Source organism: Meleagris gallopavo, chromosome 3 (genome assembly GCF_000146605.3).
Source record: "Meleagris gallopavo isolate NT-WF06-2002-E0010 breed Aviagen turkey brand Nicholas breeding stock chromosome 3, Turkey_5.1, whole genome shotgun sequence".
Taxonomy (NCBI): domain Eukaryota; kingdom Metazoa; phylum Chordata; class Aves; order Galliformes; family Phasianidae; genus Meleagris; species Meleagris gallopavo.
The window spans coordinates 76,194,742-76,199,344 of record NC_015013.2 but is presented as its reverse complement, the minus strand read 5'-3'; the positions used below and the strand labels follow the sequence as shown (position 1 = coordinate 76,199,344).

Sequence of the window (4,603 nt, the reverse complement as noted above, 5' to 3'; positions counted from 1 at the left end):
TAAGGAATAGAAAGATTCAATTACTTCATACTGTAAAAGCAGCAGCATTTTGGCTTTAATATAGCCGAAATGTAGAAGTCAGTGAAACCTCTGTGGAGCACCACACATAAAACTATTTAGTGAACAGAGTTCTAATTCTATAAAATAATATGATTTCAGGACGGCGTGTAATGAATCATTTCAGCACTGTTCAAGTGCATTAAACTGGCTGCTGAGACTTCTGAATAAACTATCTAAAATACACCCCTTCCTGGCTATCCACACAGCTGAAACTGCTGCCCAGACTCATCTGGTATTTCAGTATTGCCACATCATCTTCTTGGGCCTTGAGTAATGTATTCTTCCCATGAGCATGCACATCAAGCAGCGCAGTTCAGATCATTTTTCTCATTTTGACAAAGCCTCCCTGGAAGGCGTGAAGTGTTGATTAATGGCCTAATGCTGCATGATGGTGCACACACAGTTTAATGCCTACAGTGAGTTCTTCTCTGTTGATTTCAATGAGACTCAAAACAGATGCAAAGTTTTACTGTGTCCAACAGAATCCATCCTAGTACCTTTCCTTCCTCTGCTCATTAACTTTGCAGGTAACTTGACTCTTTCCCTCTCTCTGTAATTAGGCTTCTGAACCATCGACATCATTCTTTTCAAAATCTTTAATTATTTTTCTTAATCAAATCTCAAAGTTACCATCACTCTTCTTGATTTACCAAGCATCATAGACAGCTGGCTATGTTTGAAGTTTTGTTCTCCATTAGCTCTGTGGTTCCTCTTGTTCTTTTCAGCCTTTCTTTCCTGTTACTGTTCCTTCTGAAGCTCACTCAGAGGCGATTCTCATTCACCTTCTAGATGCCCAACAGGTGTTGACTAGTCTCTTCAAGATAATTCTGCTTTCTCCCTCTGCCTTCTATCTCCGGATTTTCTTCTCCTAAGAAAACACAAGTTCAGATATCACTCCCATAACAGTGACTAACAGAGCTGTCATTTTTTCTCTTTCGCTGAATCCAAAATCTGGGCCTTTCTCAAATGCTGGTGATAAAAAGTAAAGTTTTAAGAGACTTTTCTGGTGCTTTGAACACATTTATTGTGAACAACACTATCACATTTGATTGGTATGAACTATTGTGGTCATTGCCTGTGACTTACCTTTCTGTTTGTTAACCAAGCTATACCAAGAAAGAAGATTATTTCTATGCAGGTGATTTCTAAGCAAGAATTTTCTATCCATCATTATGTCACAATCATTATTCAGGTACTTATGGCCAGATACCTTGCTTTCTGCAGCACTGTGAATTTAAGCGTAATTGTAGTCTGACATCTGTTTGGAACTTTGTTCTTGGACATTGGCTTTGATTATAATGCTCTTTTTCTTACAAACTTCTACAGATTCTTCCTGATGATAGGAAGCATAAGATGGATGACTTTTCTTTGAAAGCACTTCCTGCCTACTATATCTCATGCAATATTTGGAGTTTATTTCCCATCTCCAGAATGCCTCCATCACCCAAGCACTGAATCTTTCTGACGAGTAGTTTCATACCGTCCCTTTAACAGCTCATCAAGCATGGAAAGAGCTATTGAAAAATATTAATAAAATAAAATAATATTTATTTAAAGTTGTCATAGCTGTGATTCCTCCAACAGTCTTGAAAATGCCATTTGTGTTGAGCTGTTTGCCTGTTACTGACCACTGGTAGTCTGCAGGTGTTCCCCATCATCTGTCTTGACAAAAACCATGCCCTCTGTTTACAAGGTCAAGGTACTTCGCCTGGAGATACTTTCCAATAGGTATTTCTTTTCCAGATCTGGGAGACCATCAAAAGAGCCCAAAATAGAGAAGAGTGGCATGCTGTTCTGCCTAAAGAGCTGGAGAGATGCCTGAGTCCTGCATCCCCTGGAAGCCTGTGCTACTGTCGGGGAGACCTCAGTCACCTTCAGTGTCAGCAGGCCATCTGTCTGAAAGTCCCCTTACACCTTTATGTATTTCTGACATATCAAAGTCTGGAGCTGAACTAGTTGGAAAGTGCAGATATTAGCACTTACATAAAAGACTCCCAGGCTGATCTCCAGAGATGAGATTCATACTCAAAGACCCAAGGCTACAGATTCATAGATCTGAAAATAGGAAACAATGGTTCCTGAAGCTGTCTTTAAGGTGTGGTTAAAACCCTGTTTGATTTCCCCTTCTTCTGCATCAAAAGATGGTAACTGCATACTCTAAAGATGCTACTACTGCATAAAGTCTTAGTCTCAGCTATCTCTGGCATACCCAGACTAGGTATACTCATCCTGAAGAACTGTTTACCTCTAAATATCCTCATTAAGGTAAATTATGACTTCTGTTGCAATAAGCCCTATCTATCTATCTATCTATCTATCTATCTATCTATCTATCTATCTATCTATCTATCCATACCTCCTTTGGACAGTTTCAGTATATAAGTACGGCCCAGGGCCCCATCCAGCCTGGCCTTGAATGCCTTCAGGGATGGGGCATCCACAACTTCTCTGGAAACCCTGTGCCCTCAGAGTAAAAAAGTTAAAAGTAGAGTAAAAAGTAAACTGAAGAAAACAATAAGCCACAAATTACATATATGCAAGCCTTATTTCTTGCACTTTTCCTTAGCAACAACTTTGAATCTACTCAGACACCTCTGACGCTGAGCTGGAAGGACCTTGGCTGACCTAATTCTTAGGTGTGGATGAGTTAGCTGAAGATTCTGGCTCTGCAGGACTAGCAGAGTGGGACCTCATACCCTGAAATCTCCAATAACAGTTATGGTAAATAAAGATTTGTCATCAGAAGTTATTATTCTGTATTGTGGTCACAGAATCAATAAGGTTGACAAACCACTAAGATCATCTAGTCCAGCTGTAACCCATCTCTGCCATGCCCATTAACCCATGTCACTCAGCACAACATCTACTTTTTTCTTGAACACCTTCAGGAATTGTGACTCTACCACCTCCCTGGGCAGCCCATTCCAATGCGTTACCACTCTTTCTGAGACAAAATTTTTCTTCATATCCAACCTGAGCCTCCCCTGATGCAACTTGAAGCCATTCCCTCTCGTCGTATCACTGTTACCTGGGAGAAGAGGCCAACCTCTACCTCCTTTCAGGGAGTTGTAGAGTGATAAGATCTCCCCTGAGCCTCCTCTTTTCCAGTCTGAACAATTCCAGTTCCCTCAGCCACTCCTCATTGTGCTCCAGACCCCTCACAGTTTTGTTGCCCTTCTCTGAATATGCTTCAGGGCTGCAATGTCTTTCTTGTAGTGATGGGCCCAAAAGTGAACCCAATACTTGAGGAGCAGCCTTACCAGTGCTGAGTACAATTACTTCCCTGCTCCTGCTGACAATTTCTAATACAAGATAGGATGTCATTTGTCTTCTTAGCTGCCTGGGCACACTGCTGGCTCATGTTCTGCTTAGCATCGATCAATATTCCCCAATCATTTTCCTGTGCACAACTTTCCAGCCACTCTGCCACAAGCCTGTAGCATTGCCTGGTTGTTGTGGCCAAAGTGCAGGGCATGGCACTTGGTCCTGTTAAAGCTCATACAGTTGGCCTTAGCTCAGCAATCCAGCCTGTCCAGATCTCTCTGTAGGCCCTTCCTACCCCAAGGTTCTTCCCAACTTGGTGTCATCTGTGAACTCACTGAGGGTGCACTCAATGCTCTTATCCAGGTCATCAGTGCAGATGTAGAACAGGACAGGCCCCCAGCAACGACCACCACTCTGTGGGCCTGGCCATCATCCAGTTCTTTACCCAGCAAAGAGTGTACCTGTGCAAACCAGGGGCGAATCATATAACTTGTAAAAATCTTCATCATTCATCCTCACAGTTACGCAAGTGGAGCACTGCTGCTGAGCCACAGGTGAGCACAAAGGAAGGAAGTCCAGGGGTTACAGCACTGGAAAACTCAGGACTGAGTTTTGACTCTGTCCTATCCCTGCCTTCTGGTTCCAGGCAAGTGACTCAGATTCCTTGTAACTCACTCTGCTGCCCAAGGGTACTGATGCTTCTCTGCTTTAGGATATTATTATACTGATTATTATACTGATAAATACAGTCAGAAGTTCAGAGGTCTAAGGGCAGTGTGATAAGGTAGATCACCCAAACTGTGGAAGAGAAGCCTGCCCGGGTCCAGAAGCTGTCAGTGAAGTGGATGAGGTGAGGAGATGACAAATCCTCCTGGACAGAGCTATGTGTGCCTGAGAGCTCTTGGTTGCTCTCCTGTTCCATCCTCTCTTGGCATTGCTGCCTGGTTCCAGCTTCACCAGAGAATCAGAGTTTGCCAAGTGGAGATATGGAGAGGAATGGCTAAAAGTCCCTCTGTGCACGTATATCTGAGGACTTCAAGAATGATCTTCCTAGAACAGTGCAAATGGCTCCTCAGGGGAGAGCCTTGGGAGCTTGAGAGATAAATGATTTTAGGAGCTGAGAGAAAAGAAAAGAGGTGAAATCAAGCGGCTTAAGGTCTTAAAAACAGGGCTGAAAGAGAGAAACAGGTTTAATTACTGAACGCTGCGGGAAGAAAAGAAAGAAGGAGCGAAGTGAGCACGCTATAGGTACGCCAGGAGGCTTTGCAGGAGAGGCAGC

General features: G+C 43.0%; 1 protein-coding gene across 1 annotated transcript in view; it reads left to right on the top strand.

Moving 5' to 3' along the window:
- Nucleotides 1–483: 483 nt before the first annotated feature.
- The window catches only part of EIF3E (eukaryotic translation initiation factor 3 subunit E), a 24,654-nt gene continuing 20,534 nt past the window's right edge, over nucleotides 484–4,603 (top strand). Inside the window, exons 1-2 of the mRNA XM_010709216.2 lie at nucleotides 484–490; nucleotides 1,754–1,760. The gene's annotated coding sequence lies outside the window, so the exon portion shown is untranslated. The remainder of the gene's footprint in view (nucleotides 491–1,753; nucleotides 1,761–4,603) is intronic.